An 18,824-nucleotide genomic window follows, 5' to 3' on the forward strand; every position below is an offset into this window, starting at 1 on the left:
AGGGCATCCCAATGCCTTTTAGTACTATACATCTTAACTGTCCCAACAAATGAGGTACTTTGACAGAGAGTGGCAGAAAGAGCAAAGGACAAAGGACACATGAGAACCAGTGTATGAGCTCTGTTCTCTTTTATATTTGCCTAGGCTGATTATAGACAGAGAAACCCTAAGTATTAGTTAGGGTTCTTCAGAAAAACAGAACCAATAAGATCGATTGATCTATCTATCTATCTATCTATCTATCTATCTATCTATCTATCTACCTACCTACCTACCAATCATCAATCTATCTCTATCTGTATATTTATAAAACTCAGACTGGGGCTTACACTATTGGCCTCTGCTTCTCAGGCTTTGGAGCTTGGACTGAAACTACACCACCAACTTTCCCGGGCCCTCCAGCTTGCAGACTGCGGATCAAGGGACTGCTCCATACTCAAGTGAGCCAATCCCTCATATAAAACCTCTATCTGGCCGGGGGCGGTGGCTCACTCCTGTAATCCCATCACTTTGGGAGGCTGAGGCGGGCGGATCACTTGAGGTCAGGAGTTCAAGACCAGCCTAGCCAGCATGGTGAAACCCCACCTCTACTAAAAATACAAAAATTAAACCGGGCATGGTGGTGGGCACTGGTAATCCCAGCTACTCGGGAGGCTGAGGCAGGAGAATTGCTTGAACCTGGGAGGTGGAGGTTGTAGTGAGCCGAGATTGTGCCACTGCACTCCAGCCTGGGTGACAGAGCGAGACTGCATCTCAAAAACAAAAAACAAAACAAAACAAAACAAAAAAACAAAGCACACATCTGAGCCCGGAGTTGGAGACGCTTGCTGAAGAAGAATCCAGGGGAAGGTGAAGTGGTTGAAGGCCAGCTGATGCTCTCCATGCCAAAGAGATGAGCCAACAGATGCACAACATTGTGTGTGAACTACAAAAGTGCCTGCTTCCACCTTTTCTGCAAAAAATTAAAATGGCTTTGTTTCACTTCTGCTTCTGAAACCTCATGCAGAAGTGTCTCCTGAGGCCCACTTTAACTGGAAACAAATTGGGAAAGGAATTCTGGGAAATGTAGTTTAGGCTAGTCAAGTTGACGCATTACAGAGGCACTACATACATGCCATTTTTGTCTCTTACACAAATGCTACCATACTGTATACATTCTTTTGCACCTTGCTTAGAGGTCCTACCAAATTCTTTTTTCTTTTTCTTTTCTTTTGTTTTTTGAGACCGAGTTTTGCTCTTGCTGCCCAGGCTGGAGTGCAATGGAGCAATCTCAGCTTACTGCAACTTGTGCCTCCTGGGTTCAAGCAGTTCTCCTGCCTCAGCCTCTGGAGTAGCTGGGATTACAGGCGCGTGCCACCACGCCTGGCTAATTTTGTATTTTTAGTAGAGACAGGGTTTTGCCACATAGGTCAGGCTGGTCTTGAACTCCTGACCTCAGGTGATCGACCTGCCTTGGCCTCCCAAAGTGTTGGGATTACAGACGTGAGCCACCACGCCCGGCCCAAATTTTTATATATAGATTTATGCTTTTTTTTTTTTTAGTGGTGGCACAGTATTCCATTGTGCTTGGGTTGTTCCAATCCTTTGCTATTTCAAACAGTGCTTCAATGAATGGCTTTGTGCATACACCATTTTGCATGTGTGCAAGCATATCTGTATATTAAGTTCCTGGAAGTTCAATTTCTCAGCCAAATGGTTTCTGCATTTAAAATACTTATCTATTGTCTAATTGTTCTTTATAGAGGTTATATCAATTTCCTCTCCTGTTAAGTAAAATATAACAGTGCCTGGTTTCCCATACTTGTAACACAGTATATGACCAAATCTGTTTATCTTTGTACATTTTATAGATAAAAATATATATTTCACATTGCAGTGTGATTGTAATTTGCATTTTTCTTTTTATGAATGGGTTTGATCTCTAGGGGATATTTCTGGGTAGGGAAAGTAAGGTAAAGAATAAGTTTAGAAATTTCAATTTGAGTTAGATTCAATGTCCCTTTGAAAAGTTATCTTTAAAATACTGGCCCCTCTTCTTTCAAAACACATTTGATATTCAAGAACTTCTCACTAGTAACAAATGATAATACTGATGAGAAGTAGTACAATTTTACTATACAGCTCTATCATTTTAGTGAAAAGCAAAGAGTAAAGTTCAAACTAAAGTGGTTAAACCTGCTTTTATCTCAGTTTACAGTAGAAATATCATATACATATTTGGATTGAATGAGGAAAATTTCGTATAAATCTCTAGTTTACTGCAATTAAGCATCTTTAGAACAATCTTGGATTGTATTAGTCTGAAAAACAAGGCATAGATACTAGAAAACAATTTCTAGACTATCTCTGGATGATCATTAATAACAAAATATGAAATATATTCTACATCTCAGGTGTCCAGTGTAGATCAAAGTTATCTAACACAAGTTTGGAGTTAAGTATCATAATCTGTTACTGTTAGAGATGGCCAGATTCTCTCATGTTTTTAGTTTTTTCATTCTTAGAAAAAGATTTACAGTTTGAATGGAAAGTAACTGATAATCAAAATATGTCATTAGGTATAGCTGGCAAAATATTGATGGTTCACTTTATAACTGAGGTATCTGCATATGACTTTTGTATATTTTATTGTTTCCTAGTTGAAGATTATTTGATTTAGTAGAAATTTTTTAACATTTTTCAGCTTTCATTCTCTAAACTCTGTCTTCTTCCTGGAAGAACTCTGTTCTATTCAATGAGAACAAAACAGCGCCCTCCTGGGAAAGCTCTATTCAAAAGTAAGTGCGTGCATAGCCTGGCCACACAGTTGGTGTTTATAGTGGTGTTACATTTGCTAAAGACATTCAGGCCTGGTGCAGTGGCTCATGCCTGTAATCCTAGCACTTTGGGAGGCTGACGCAGGCAGATTTCACCAGCCTGGCCAACATGATGAAACCCTATCTCTACCAAAAATACAAAAATTAGCTGGGTGTTGTGGTGCACACCTGTAATCCCAGCTACTCAGGAGGCTGAGGCAGGAGAATCGCTTGAATCTGGGAGGCAGAGGTTGCAGTGAGCAGAGATCATGCCACTGAACTCCAGCCTGGGCAACAGAGCAAGACTTTGTCTCAAAATAAACAAATAAATAAATAAAAATAAAAATAAAAGCAAGTAAATAAATAAATAAATAAATAAATAAATAAATAAAGGAGAGAGCCCTGAATTTCTAACTTGACTTCTCAGGGAAGCTTCAAATGTCCCTACATCTTCTTGGATTTTTAAGTGATATCCAAGTAGGTGAGACAAAGATTCTCTGGGATCTAATATAGCAATGAAGGCAGATATTTTAATGAAGGTGAGAAATTGTGGGTTTGGACGCAGGTGGCACTTTTTGATACTCACTGATGAGCTTAAGAATCTCAAAGATACTCAGGAAGTTTAAAAGACCTTGTAGAAAAAAGGGGTTTTCAGGGACAGAATTATGGTTTCCATAAGAAAACACATCACATACACCAACCCCCTGAAATAGCTAACCTTTGCCTAAGGATGCAAAACAGACTTTCTCGGATTTCTCAGTAACTCCCTGAGGTAATAGGGTACGCTGAACACAGTGAATATTTAAAGAAAGGATCTCTTCGGAGCTTCTGCCAATAAAATATTCTCTAAGTCAAAGAGTAGCCTCACCTCTCAGCTTCTTAATAATGAAAGTGCTGGTCAGAGTAGCAGATTTTGGGCATCCTCAGTGTTAGGAAAAGACTGACCAGTGTTTGTGTATCCTCTAGGAAAGTGTTCTTTTCTCATGCTTTAAAAAATTAATTTCCCCCAGTTTTGATCAGGGGACTATAATTTTTAAAAATTCTACACTTCACTTTAGAACTGCTTACTCTGCCAGTCTCGATGAAAATGGTGACTGTCTCCTACTGAAGAATGGAAGGCTTCTTACACCTGTGTTAAGAACAGGAAAGGATTCTTCTTTTACTTTGTTCTTTTGCAATAAATTGGAAACAAATGGTTAACAGTAAGATGTAAAAATATTAGAGAAAATATTAAAAGGAGAAAATATGCCACTCATAATCATATTGCCTGAGCATAGTGGTTACTCTTTTTGTTTTTGAATGTTGCCTGTTGGTCCTTACTTAAATATGTACGTAGTTTGGGCATAGTTGCAATCGATGTTTTTGGCAAGTATCAAGTCACTTTATGTATATTTCATGCTAGGTCTTTAAGGAATGGGTTTTTTCTTTTAAAAGTCATAGTATGCTGCTAACATGTTTTAAAAGCCGTGCCTTAATTTATCTCAACTATCATCTCACTTCATTAAAGGGAATACATTTTCTTCTGGTCATAGACATTTAGACCAATTGCTCTTTGGGGTCATTCCTAGTTTAGATACAGAAGCCACATTATCATCCCCTCTTTATCTAGTGTGACATATAGACATGCATTCAGGTAACCTAAAAGTCATATCCATCTATTAAAGTATAGGTTAAACAGAAAAGGGGCTAAAATAATAGCCCCATTTCCTGCTCCTTGAGATTGTGATCTATCATAAGTTAATGTTTGCTCCAAACATTATCAAAAGGTATCAAAACACTTCTCAAAAGCGTTGATAGCTGAGGAGCCTGTGCTTGGTTAAATCTTCTGGACCTTAGCTGATACCTCTCTATGGGAGTAATCAGTGAAAGCATCAAACTGTCATATTACTTGTGGTTTTTCTTTTTTTTTTTTGAGATGGAGTCTTGCTCTGTCGCCCAGGCTGGGGTGCAGTGGCCGGATCTCAGCTCACTGCAAGCTCCGCCTCCCAGGTTCACGCCATTCTCCTGCCTCAGCCTCCCGAGTAGCTGGGACTACAGGCACCCGCCACCTCGCCCGGCTAGTTTTTTGTATGTTTTAGTAGAGATGGGGTTTCACCGTGTTAGCCAGGATGGTCTCGATCTCCTGACCTCGTGATCCACCCGTCTCAGCCTCCCAAAGTGCTGGGATTACAGGCTTGAGCCACCGCGCCCGGCCACTTGTGGTTTTCATTTTCATTTTATTTATTTATTTGTTTAGAGACAGGGTCTCACTCTGTCAGTCATGTTGGAGTACAGTGGCATGATCACAGCTCACTGCAGCCTTGACTTCCCAGGCTCAAGTGATCCTCCCACCTCAGCCTCCCGAGCAGCTGGAACTACAGGCGGGTAATTTTTGTATTTTTTTTAGATGCGGGGTTTCACCATGTTCCCAGGCTGGTCTGGAACTCCTGGACTCAGGCAATCTGCCCCCTTTGCAAAGTGCTGACATTATAGAAGTGAGCCACCAAGCCCAGCCATACTTGTGGTTTTTTAATCTGTAAGGTTAAAAAAGGGATAAAGGGCCAGGCACCATGGCTCATGCCTGCAATCCCAGCACTTTGGGAGGCCGAGGCAGGCAGATAACTTGAGGTCAGGAGTTCTAGACCAGCCTGCTCTACATGGTGAAACCCCGTCTCTACTAAAAATACAAAAATTAGCTGGGTGTGGTGGTGCACACCAGTAATCCTAGCTACTAGGGAAGCTGAGGCAGGAGAATCACTTGAACCCGTGAGGCAGAGGTTGCAGTGAGCCGAGATCATGCCACTGCACTCCAACTTGGGTAACAGAGTGAGACCCTAACACAAAAAACAAAACAAAATAAAATAAAATAAAATAGGCGTAAGGGTATGTAATGATAGATGCATTCAAGGGGAGTTTTAGGCAAAGTCTTCACTTGTTGGTGGTCCATTTTACCTACCCAAGACACTTTTCAGTGACTTGAGTCTCTGGCTCAGGAGAGCTCTGAAAACATTACCTAGGCAAACGCATTGATGGATGGGAAGGCTATCATGGAAGACTGCCATTTGTATTCACCCAAAACCTGTTTTCTCATTTCCTGGCATGCACAACTGGTTGAGATTTGCCAGCTTTCTTTCTTTTATTTTTTAGAAGGAGTCTTGCTCTGTTGCCTAGGCTGGAGTGCAGTGGCGCGATCTCAGCTCATTGCAACCTCCGCCTCCCAAGTTTAAGCAATTCTCCTGCCTCAGCCTCCCAAGTAGCTGGGATTATAGGTGCCCACCACCATGCTTGGCTAATTTTTTGTAGTTTTAGTAGAGACGGGGTTTCACCATGTTGGCCAGGCTGGTTTCGAACTCCTGACCTCAGGTGATCTGCCCGCCTCGGCCTTCCAAAGTGCTGGGATTACAGGCGTGAGCCACTGTACCCTGCCAATTTTTGTATTTTTTAGTAGAGATGGGTTTTCACCATGTTGCCCAGCCTGGTCTTGAGCTCTTGACCTCAAGTATATCTGCCTGCCTCAGCATCTCAAAGTGCTGGAATTACAGGTATGAGCCACTGCAACCGGCTGAGATTTGCCAGCTTTCTTTGCAGCTAGGTATGGCCATGTTACTGAGTTCTGGCAAATGGGATGTGAACTCATGTGATGAGTGCCTCTTCCAGGCCTGGATCATAATAACCTTCTACAGATAAGCCTCCATGTTCTTTCTCTTTCCTGCTTGATGCAGAAGAGCACGATGTCCTTAGAATCTCTGACTTTCCTAGAAGGGGACGCCATAAGTTGGAAGCCTGTGTCAGGAGAGACTCATCCTCTGATTAGGAACACCTATTTTGCACTTTAGCAAGAATTAGTCTTTCATTGTGTTAGGCGAATGAAAACTTTGGGGTTGTAACCATAACAGCTGCTAATGTTACCATAATTAATATAATTATGAAATAGAAAGTTATTTGATTTGTATAATCACACACACACACACAGACATTATTTTTGTTTCTCTGTAAACCTATGACGATGGCAGAGAGGATACTAGCTAAAAATATTTTGAAGTTAAAACACAGCTGGAAACTGAGATACTACTCAGAGAAGAAAATTATCTGTAAGATAACAAGAAGCAGCACAAAGTAATGCTTAAGCAAGAGGGAACTGGGGTCAGACTGGGTTTGAATCCTGGCTCTGCCACTTGTAATCTGCAACCTTGGACAGATGAACTTTTTTTGCTCCCATTTCCTCATTTATAAAATGGAAATAATAATAATGATAATATCTACCTTATAAGAATCTTGTAAGATTCAAATGAGGTAATATGTGTTAAATGCTTATAGCAGTGCCTGGCAAAGGAAGCACTCCATAAATATTAGTTAATTATTATTACCAAGTAAAAAACTTGTGTCAAGCAGGGGTCCAGAGTCCAGAGAAGGTGAGGGTAGGGTGGGGTGGGGAGGAGAAGCTGCTTCTACTCCTGGCTAGCACCACATGTCATCAACGTGATTCCCAACTAGGCAGGTTAAATCTTGTGGTAGGACACCTCCAAATGGAGGAGCATCTTAAACTTCTGGAAAGAATATCCCTCCTTTCTGATCATCTGGCACAGGCATCTCCTGCCTCCTGTGGGTGCTCCGGCCTTGGTCAGCACCAAATGGAAGGTTGCACATATTTCCTCCTCTTTCTCTCCAGATCCCTTCTATTCTCCATGTCTTCAAGATGGGGAAGCAAAGCAGATATTTAGGGAGCCACAGACCTCTGTATTTATTTATTTATTTATTTGAGATGGAGTTTAACTCTTGTGCCCAGGCTGGAGTGGATGGCGCGATCTTGGCTCACTGCAACATCTGCTTCCTGGGTTCAAGTGATTCTCCTGCCTCAGCCTCATGAGTAGCTGGGATTACAGGTGCCCGCCATCACGCCCGGCTATTTTTTTGTTGTATGTTTAGTAGAGACGGGGTTTCACCACGTTGGTCAGGATGATCTTGAACTCCTCAAGATCATCCACCTGCCTTGGCCTTCCAAAGTGCTGGGATTACAGGCGTGAGCCACTGCGCCTGGCCTGTCATTATTTATTATTGGTTTCACTTCTAGTTAGCCTCAGGTAAAATGAACTGCCTTCAAAACACCTTCAGTAGTAAGCTAGAGTCCTATTTAAAGTCAGTAACATATGGAATCTTTATACAAAATATAGGATTGAGAGACCCAGACTAACAATTTGTTAGGTAGAAAATAAGCATAAGGATTTAAAAATTTGTATTTTTTTGTAGTAAAACATACATAATAAAACATTTACTGCTGTAACCGTTTTGAGTGTACGATTGAGTGGCGTTATACACATTCACAATGTTGTGCAGCCACCAGCACTGTCTATTCCAGAACTGGTTCATCATTGCAAACAGAAGCTCCATACTCATTCAACAACTTCCCATTCCTCCTTCCTGCCTGTCCCTGGTAACCTCTATTCTACTTTCTGTCTCTATGTATTTGCTTATTCTTGGTGCCTTGTATAATTGGAATAATGCAGTATTTGTCCTGTGTCGGGCTTATTTCACTTAGCATAATTGTTTTTAAAGTTTATCCCTATTGTAGCATGTAGCAGAATTTCTTTCCTGTTTATGGTTAAATAATATTCCATCACAGGGTGTATACCACGTTTTGTTTATCCACTCATCTACATGGGGTGTTTCCACCTTTTGGCTATCAGGAGTAATGCTGCAATGAATATTGGTGAACAAGGATTTGTTTGAGTCCCTGCTTTCAATTTTTTTTGGAATATACCTGGGAGTGGAAATTCCAGTAATTCGTGTTTTTATTCTTTTGAGATGGAGTCTCACTCTGTGGCCCCAGCTGAAGTGCAGTGGTGCAGTCTTGGCTCACTGCAACCTCCATCTCCCACGTTCAAGTGAGTCTCCTGCCTCAGCCTTTCGAGTAGCTGGAATTACAAGTGTGTGCCACCACGCCCGGCTAATTTTTGTATTTTTGGTAGAGACAAGGTTTCACCATATTGGCCAGGTTGGTCTTGAACTTCTGTCCTCAAGTGATCTGCCCACCTCGGCCTCCCAAAGTTCTGGGAGTAGAGGGGTGAGCCACCACACCAGGCTAGTTTATGTTTTTAAGTAGGGGATTTGTACATGTGTCTCACTGACAGGAACTGTGTCACATGGTGTGTCCTTACTGCAAGGGAATGGGGTGGGGCTGAGAAAATGAGGTTTTAATTTTTTTCTGCAGTCTTTTAAATTTTTTTTCTTTGAGATGGAGTCTTGCTCTGTTGCCCAGGCTAGAGTGCAATGGCGTGGTCTCCACTCACTGCAACCCATCTCCCAGGTTCAAGCAATTCTCTTGCCTCAGCCTCCCAAGTAGCTGGGACTACAGGTGCCTGCCACCACACCTGGCTAATTATTGTATTTTCAGTAGAGATGGAGTTTTGCTATGTTGGCCAGGCTGGTCTTGAACCCCTGACCTCGTGACCTATCCGCCTCAGCCTTCCAAAGTGTTGGGATTACAGGTATGAGCCAACGTGCCTGGCCTCTCCAGTACAGTAGATAAAGGCAAGATAATGTGGGCTGGGAAAAGGTGGTGAATGAGTCCACATACAGTACCTGCCACAATTTACATCCTGGAGGATGAATTTAGAACTAAGATTCTATACTCCCCTAGCAGGGAATATGAATAGGCATTGATTCCCGATGGTACCTATAATGTTGTTGGTATTCTATAAATTCAAATTCAATGCTGGCCTTTTTTCCTGGATCTAATTTTGAATGATTTTATGACTTAAGGGAACTGCTTCATCTAGTTTCAGTGGGAATTTAGATAAATCTGCTTTTGATAGGTAATTACCCATGGTTTGGTTTGTATAAAATAAGCTTTCCAACAGAAGGGGGGCACTCAACTGTAGATGAAGATAATTAAATGATAATTAAAATGGGGGTGGTTTAGCAATAACAATACAAACAGGGAAAGGGCAAGATGGCATACTGTAAAGGAAACCATTTCTATTGGAATACTCAGAATTAAATACAACTAGTTCTGTTTAAAGATTACTATTCAAAAAATGTTGTTCAATTACTCCAGTATTTGCTATCTAACTTACCCAAAGACATCAAAGACATTCATTTATCACCATAAGCTTGGGAATAGGATCTAGCCATTGCAACTGTAGACTGCAGAAATTCAGAAAGAAAATTCAGCCTTATCTTTGATATAATTTTTTTTTTTTTTTTGGAGACAGAGTCTTGTTCTGTCACCCAGGCTGGAGTGCATTGGCGAGATCTTGGCTCACTGCACCTCCACCTTCCAGGTTCAAGTGATTCTCCTGCCTCAGCCTCCCGAGTAGCTGGGATCACAGGCATCCACCACTATGCCCAGCTAATTTTTGTATTTTTAATAAAGATGGGGTTTCACTATATTGGCCAGGCTGGTCTCGAACTCCTGACCTCAGGTGATCTGCCTGTCTTGGTCACCCAAAGTGTTGGGATTACAGGTGTGAGCCACCATGCTCAGCCTGATATAAATCTTAAATGCTCTATTATTAAGAAGAAAATCACCAAGGTAACAATCTTATTAATGATGGATTCAAGAATGGAATGAAGGATGGAAAGAGGAAAGCATGCATTAGGCATTTTGTACGTGTCTGTCACCTATATAGCTAAAGAAAGAGAAGGATGAAGGTATTAGTTAGGATACAATCTCAGGTGATGGTAACAGAGCCCCAAAGTAACAGTGTGCTGAACAAGATGGAAGCTTATTTCTGTCTTGTGAAGATGGTCCAGGGCAGGTATAGTGGCTCTGATCCACAAGATCATGCAGAGACCTTGGCTCCTTCTGCCCTGTTTCTTTGCCATTCCAAGCAGAGAGGTAGAGGCAAGAAAAAGGGGAAGGGAAGACCCATCCTTACTTTTAAGGATATGACTAGAAATCACACCCCATTGTGCTCAGGATTCAGATTTATGACCACACCTAGCTACAAATGAGTCTGGTTTTTATTTTGGATACCCATGTGTCCAGCTAAAAATTAGCAGTGCTATTATTTAAAAAGAAGAGAATAAATTTTGAAATGTTATCTTAGCTGTTTGTGTTGCTGTAACAACATACCTGAGACTGGGTAATTTATAAAGAACAGAAATTTATTTCTCACAGTTTTCATAGTTGGGAAGTTGAGGATCAAGGTACCAACAGGTTTGGTTGTCTGGTGAAGGTTGCTCTTTGATTCCAAGATGGCGCCTTGTTGCTGTATGCTATGGAGGGGAAGAATGCTGTGTGTGGCTTCCTTTCTAAGAGCCTTAATCCCATTCATGAGGAAGAAGCCCACACGGCCTACCCACCTCTTAAAGGCCCAGCTCTTAATACTATCAATTGGCCATTGTATTAGTCCATTCTCACACTGCTATAAAGAACTACCTGAGCCTAGGTAATTTATAAAGAAAAGAGGTTTAATTGGTTCACAGTTCCACAGGCTGTACAGGCAGCATGGCTGGGGAGGCCTCAGGAAACTTACAATCATTGTGGAAGGGCAAAGGGGAAGCAAGCACGTCTTTAGATGGCAACAGGAGAGAGAGAGAGTGGTGGTGGGGGGGATGTGCAACACACTTTTAAACTACCAAATCTCATGAGAACTCACTTACTATCATGAGAACAGCAAGGGGAAAATTCTCCCCCATGTTCAATCACCTCCCACCAGGTCCCTCTCTAACATGGGGAATTACAATTTGACATGAGATTTGGGTGGGGACACAGAGCCAAACCATATTGGCCATTAAGTTTCAACAGTTACATTTTGGAGGGGACACAGTCAAACCATAGCAGACACAATGAACCATCTTTGCTACAATAAAATTGTTGCTATTATAGAAAACAGAACAATTATTTTAAAGCAAATTTGGAAAACTTCAAGCCAGGGGGATCTCGGGTGTGTGCAGAAACAAATCTCTCACATCCTCTTGCCATATTAATAACCCATGATTCCTTATGAGTTTTGGGACATCCAAATGGACACCCAGAGCCAGTTATTGTTGGCTATTGCCCTGCATTAGCCCCTTGCCAAGCAAGCCAGGCCCTGGGGAATTCTACTACCATAGGAGATACACACAGACTATGCTCTCTCTCTCTCTGACTACATGAGGTATTACAGAGTGGATTAATTCTGGAGTCTGGCTCTGTTGCCCATGCTGGAGTGCAGTGGCACCATCTCGGCTCACTGCAAACTCTGCCTCCCAGATTCATGCCATTCTCCTGCCTCAGCTTCCTGAGAAGCTGGGACTACAGGCAGCCGCCACCACACCTGGGTAATTTTTGTATTTTCTTTTAGTAGAGACAGGGTTTCACCATGTTAGCCAAGATGGTCTTGATCTCCTGACCTTGTGATCTGCCCGCCTCGGCCTCCCAAAGTGTTTGGATTACAGGCGTGAGCCACCGCGCCTGGCTGCAGCCTGGATTAATTCTTTACAACTGCCAGTTATTTCCTGTAAAGAGGATGGTGGTCACACCCTTCCCCTGTAAACTTTATCTGCAACCACTTCTTGTTCTAATCTGATGAACAAAAATTTGAAAGGAAGTCAAAAGAAAAACTAGGACACAACCGTGGTGGTGTGGGAGGCACCACAGGGAGAGGAGTCAATGGGTTGGTTGGAGAGAGAAAGTTTCTACGAGGCCTCTGGGTGGCCCATGGAGACGGAGGTGGATGTTAGGAAGAAAAAGAACCAAGAGACGGGAAGAAAATGGATAATGAGTCTGGGCACGGTGGCTCACTCCTGTAATCCTAGCACTTTGGGAGGTTGAGGTGGATGGATCACCCGAGGTCAGGAGTTCAAGGCCAGCCTGGCCAACGTGGTGAAACTCCGTCTCTACTAAAAATACAAAAATTAGCCAGGTGTGATGGTGCACGCCTGTAGTCCCACTACTTGGGAGGCTGAGACAGGAGAATCACTTGAACCCGGGAGGTGGAGGTTGCAGTGAGCCGAGATCGCATCATTGCACTCTAGCCTGGGAGACAGAGTAAGACTCCATCTTAAAAAACAACAACAACAACAACAAAAACAACAAAACAAAGAAAATGGATAATGAGGAAAGAAAATAGGTTTCCTCCCTAATGAAAGTGAGGTAGGTCTGGGGAAGCTATGAATCTCACATATTAGAGAGGTTGAGGTAGGCATACATCTGAGGTATCAGAGGCTACTAACCCAACATAAAGGGGGCCCACAGAAAGATCGTTAAGTGAGGCAGTGCTAGGGAATTACAGCAAGAACAGTGGGAACAAGTGTGTCATGGTGTGGAGGAAATCCCAGGAAAACCACCAAATGTTCAGTCTCTTGACATGCTCCAGCATTCTTCCCACTGGGACCCCAGTCCACCGACCTCCCCTCAATTACCCACTTTCATATGACCTCCTTGCCTACCTACTTCCCACCTTGATCAGTTTGGATTCCATGGTTCATCCCTGACATCACACCCTGATACGACATTCAATATACCTGCCTCTCTCTTCATCCACACTTCCCTAGCAAAACCCCAACTCTGATGAACTTAGCACCCTTCATCCTCCATTCCCTGCCTGAGCAGCTGGCTGTGGCTGGAGAGAAGCCCACAAAGGATGGTGAATGTCAGGAGCCCACAGCCTCGTCCAGTTGTCCAGCTTATTGCCATGGTCAAGTTGCTCTCCTCCTTTGAAATGACTACATTATAGCTTTTCCTCTGTCATCAAACTTTCAATATCACCTCTCTCTTTCTCAGTCTTCGCTGTTGGCCTGGCTCCTTTTGTCTCTTTTTATTTTCATTTTATTTATTTATTTTTTATTTTTCATCTTTATTGTTTTATTTTTTGAGACAGAGTCTTGGCAGGGCACATTGGCTCACACCTGTAATCCCAGCACTTTGGGAGGCCAAGGTGAGTGGATCACTTGAGGTCAGGAGTTCAAGACGGAGTCTTGCTCTGTCACTCAGGCTGGAGTGCAATGGCATGATCTTGGCTCACTGCAATCTCTGCCTCCCGGGTTCAAGCAATTCTCTGTCTCAGCCTCCTGAGTAGCTGGGGTTATAGACATGCGCCACCACACCCAGCTGATTTTTGTATTTTTAGTAGAGATGAGGTTTTACCATGTTGGCTAGGCTGGTCTTGAACTCCTGACCTCAAGTGATCCACCCACCTCTGCCTCCCAAAGTTCTGGGATTACAGGCATGATTTTTTATTTTTATTTTTCGAGATGGAGTCTCGCTGTGTTGCCTAGGCTGGAGGGCAGTGGTGTGATCATAGCTCACTGTAACCTGGAACTCCTGGGTTCAAGACATCCTTCTGCCTCAGCTTCCCAAATAGCTGAGACTACAGGTGTGTGCCACTACACTTGGCTTGTGTCTCCTTTTTTCACTAAAGAAATGAAAACAATCAGCAGAGAATGATTCAGAATCTTCAAATGTACCTTCATTGGTAGCCACCTATGCTCTGCCTTCTGGAGAGCTGCGATAACTGTCCCATCCTTGCTCCTATTGCTGGCACTGTGCACTCCCTGGTCCATGCCTTCTTGCCTGCTCAAGGACTTGCTGTTGCAATCATCCCCTTTCTCTGTGTCATTATCTGCTCTCCACTACTGGGTTATTCTGATCAGTGTACAAACATGTGGCAATACTTCCCAGTTAAGAAAATACCTCCCCGGGCCCAGCATGGTGGCTCATGCTTGTAATCCCAGCCCTTTGGGATTGGGAGGCCAAGACAGGAAAATCACTTGAGGCCGAGTTTGAGACCAGCTTGGGCAACATAGCGAGACTCCGTCTATACAAAAATAATGAAAAAAATTAGCTAGGTGTAGTGGTGCTCACCTGAGGCTGCAATGAGGTATGATTGTGCCACTATATTCCAGCCTAAAAAAAAAAAGAAGGGAAGGAAAAAAAGAAGGAAGAAATAAAAGGAAAGTAAGATAAAGAAATAAATAAAGGAAATGCCTCTCTGATTCCCATATCCTCCTCCAGCAATGGCTCCATTTCTCTGCTTCTCTCAACAGCAACACTCCAAGAAATCCTGAAATACCATATTGGGTGGGACTTTCTCTGTGGTCCTGGAACTGATGAGGGCCAAAGATGGAGACAATTAAGTGTATTAAGAGATGGTTTAACTGTCTCTGTTTCCCCCAGCTGTCACTTCCCTTTTCCTATCAATCCTTAGTTTATATTAAAAAGAAACAAATAGAGGGATCACACCGGCTGTCAGCCTAGTGGGGAGAGCTGTGCCCTTCATTCTCCTCCTGTAAAGCAAGTGAGGAGTCCCAGCGATCCACCTGTGACCGCGAGTGGAGGGGATGATGTCCTTTCTCCAGCTGGGCATCTGTCTCCCTCTGCCCATCTGAATGCGGGACATGGGAGCTGGGGGATGGTCAGGCAGAGGGGAGGCTGCAGCAGGCAGCTTGTCCTCCCTGTTGGGAGTGTTAGTTTTTGTGATTCAAGGAAACCTAAGGATAGGTTTTGAGCTCACCAACCAGGACTGTCAGGGATGAAGTGGGAGGGGAAGCTTAGCAGGTGGAAGAGGTCTGAGCCAAGGTCAGGTATCCCACCTCAGGAAATTGGCAGCAGGAGTTGAAAAGAACAGACTCCTCCAGGTCCACACTCCAACTCCAAAAGCCAGTTGCCTTGTGGGAGTGGGTGGGAATGAGATTAAAATTATTGATGAGATTAGCACTTAAAATGCGATGGAGTTAGTAGTCAAAAGTCACCAGAAAGTTAGGAAATCTGCTCAATATTTCATTAAGTAACAGGAAAATGAAATTCAATTGGAAAGTGATTGAAAGCAACAATGGAAGAAAATTAAAGCTGTTTGCTGTCTACACTAAGTCCAGACTTTTCAATAGACCTGTTGCATCTTTACTTTTCTCTATCTCGTCTCATATTTTCTTTTGCTTTATTTTTTAGACATTAAAATGTATTTTATCAACGCTGTACATGTATTGTTTCAAAAAGTCATGTAAATAGTTTTAAATTGTAAGAAAATTAAAATCAAACAGTTTTAAAATGCTTAAAATAAAAAGGATTATCCAATGCCTTCCCCCCAGAAGCAACTTCTTTCCATTTTTAAACTGTTTCTTTAGGTTTTCTTTATCTCTATTTTTTTCCCCCAGATAACATATGTACTGCTACTTCTTGATTTTTTAGTTTTATGTGTTATATATTGACTTCCTGTTGTGGGAGATAAGGAGTTGGTCTTTTTACCCTCTGTTTCTTCTTACCATCCTCCCAATATTTCTCCTTCCTTCCTTCCTTCCTTCCTTCCTTCCTTCCTTCCTTCCTTCCTTCCTTCCTTCCTTCCTTCCTTCCTTCCTTCCTTCCCTTCCCTCTCTCCCTCCCTCCCTCCTTCCTCCCTCCCTCCTTCCCTCCTTTCTTTCTTTCTTTCTTTCTTTCTTTCTTTCTTTCTTTCTTTCTTTCTTTCTTTCTTTCTCTCTTTCTCTCTTTCTCTCTTTCTCTCTTTCTCTCTTTCTCTCTTTCTCTCTTTCTTCTTCCTCTCTCTTTCAATGAGAAACTGGTCTTTTTACCCTGTTTTTTCTTATCATCCTCCCAGTCTTCCCCTCCCTCCCTCCCTCCCTCCCTCCCTCCCTCCTCTTTCTTTCTTTCTTTCTTTCTTTCTTTCTTTCTTTCTTTCTTTCTTTCTTTCTTTCTTTCTTTCTTTCTTTCTTTCTTTCTTTCTTTCTTTCTTTCTTTCTTTTTCTTCTTCCTCTCTCTTTCAATGAGAAACTGGTCTTTTTACCCTGTTTTTTCTTATCATCCTCCCAATCTTCCCCTCCCTCCCTCCCTCCCTCCCTCCCTTCCTTCCTTCCTTCCTTCTTTCTTTTTGAGTCTCACTCTGTTGCCCAGGCTAGAATGCAGTGCCACAATTTCTGCTCCCTGCAACCTCTGCCTCCCAGGCTCAAGCTATTGTCCTGCCTCAGCCTCCTGAGTAGCTGGGATTACAGGAACACACCACCATGTGCAGCTATTTTTTTTTTTTCGTGTTTTAGTAGAAATGGGTTTCACCATGTTGGCCAGGCTGGTCTTGAACTCACAACCTCAAATGATCCACCTGCCTCAGCCTCCCAAAGTGCTGGGATTACAGGCATGAGCCACCCGGCCTGGCTGAGGTTCTAGTCTTTTGATTGGGTGGTAGAGGGGCAGTCACCCAGCTGTGTGGGCGTGAGGAGAGGAGCTAGGAGTCTTTTTCTTCCTATGAAGATTTTCACTCATTCCTGCTTTCATCTCCTTCTAGCAACTTCACCTTCCCGCAACCTCACCTTCCCAAGTACTTGGTACCTTCAACTCCTGAGGTTCTTTGGTATGAATTAGACCACTTCTTTTTTTTGTTTGTTTTTTTGAGATGGAGTCTCGCTTTGTCGCCCAGGCTGGAGTGCAGTAGTGCAATCTTGGCTCACTGCAAGATCTGCCTCCTAGGTTCATGCCATTCTCCTGTCTCAGCCTCCCGAGTAGCTGGGACTACAGGTGCCCGCCACCACGCTTAAACCCGGCTAATTTTTTGTATTTTTTAGTAGAGACGGAGTTTCACCGTGTTGGCCAGGATGGTCTCGATCTCCTGAACTCGTGATCCGCCCACCTCGGCCTCCTAAAGTGCTGGGATTACAGGCGTGAGCCACCGCGCCTGGCCGAATTAGACCACTTCTTGCTCATCTAGACTACAGATCCTCAACTTTAAATTTTTTTCAGGCTTTTGAGTCACTTACAACTCATCCATCTATTTTCTTTTCTTTTCTCTTTTCTTTTCTTTTCTTTTCTTTTCTTTTCTTTTCTTTTCTTTTCTTTTCTTAGATGGAGTTTCTTAGATGGAGTCTGTTGCACCGACTGGAGTGCAGTGGCACAATCTTGGCTCACTGCAACCTCTGCCTCCCGGGTTCAAGTGAGTCTCCTGCCTTAGCCTCCTAAGTAGCTGGGACTGCAGGCACACGCCACCACACCCAGCTAATTTTTTGTATTTTTAGTAGAGATGGGGTTTCACTATGTTGGCCAGGCTGGTCTTGAACTCCTGACCTCAGGCGATCACCCGCCTCAGTCTTCCAAAGTGCTGGGATTGCAGGCGTGAGCCACTGTGCCCGGCCTCATCCATCTACTTTCTAGATTCCAAAATTGTACTGACATCTCTCGTATTCTCCTATCACTGCTCTTGTTTTCTTTGTTCCATAGGTTTATGCATTTTAAACACTGTTGTCATTTTAGTGAGAATTCAAGAGGAAACAGAAATAAATGCAGCTGGAGAAGCATCCCACCATCCTGACCACAGCTGATCTTCCCTGGACACCATGAACCATGCTGTCCAGACCATCTTCACTTCCGCCAACACCAGCCACCCCTCAACTGCGAAATGCTCAAGGAGGAGCAGGAGGTAGCTGTGCTGAGGGTACCCCACAACCCTGCTCCCCCGACATCCACCGTGATCCACATCCACAGTGAGACCGCTGTGCCCGACCACGTCATCTGGTCCCTGTTCAACACCCTCTTCATGAACTGGTGCTACCTGGGCTTCATAGCATTCACCTACTCCATGAAGTCTAGGGACAGGAAGATGGTTGGCGACCTGAGCGGGGCCCAGGCCTACGCCTCCACTGCCAAGTGCCTGAACGTTTGCATCCTCATCCTGGACATCCATGTGACCACAGCACTCATCATCCTTTTCACCAGTAGCTCTATGATAATATTCCAAGCAATTTCTCAAACGGTAAAGAATCTCCAAGGCCAGCAGTAGCGCCCAGTTACTCGCCGTCCACTGCAGGCCCTACACCCTGGGCCTGAGTTCTGTATCAGCCCTTTATTCTCACATACTTTTCTACAATGGCATTCAATAAAGTGCACATGTTCCTGGAAAAAAGAAAGAAAGAAAGAAATGCAGCTGTTCAGTCCTCCACATTCAGCACAGAGGTCTTTATTCTCTCAACCCACTTCAACCAGACTTTTATCCCTGCCTCTTTGCTGAAACTGTTCTTATCAAGGTCAAAACTTTGCCTAATCCACTGGACAATTCTCAAGCCTTATCTTACTTAAATTCTCAGTAGGATTTGATATGATTAATCCCTTCTCCTTGAAGCCCTCTCTGTCTTTCTTGCCATCTCTCGGCG

General features: G+C 43.3%; 1 pseudogene; it reads left to right on the top strand.

Moving 5' to 3' along the window:
- The first annotated feature begins 18,011 nt into the window (after positions 1–18,011).
- On the top strand, positions 18,012–18,454 carry LOC126934410 (interferon-induced transmembrane protein 3-like; annotated as a pseudogene).
- The last annotated feature ends 370 nt before the right edge of the window (positions 18,455–18,824 follow it).

The sequence above is a fragment of the Macaca thibetana genome, chromosome 13 (assembly GCF_024542745.1).
Source record: "Macaca thibetana thibetana isolate TM-01 chromosome 13, ASM2454274v1, whole genome shotgun sequence".
Classification (NCBI taxonomy): Eukaryota; Metazoa; Chordata; class Mammalia; order Primates; family Cercopithecidae; genus Macaca; species Macaca thibetana.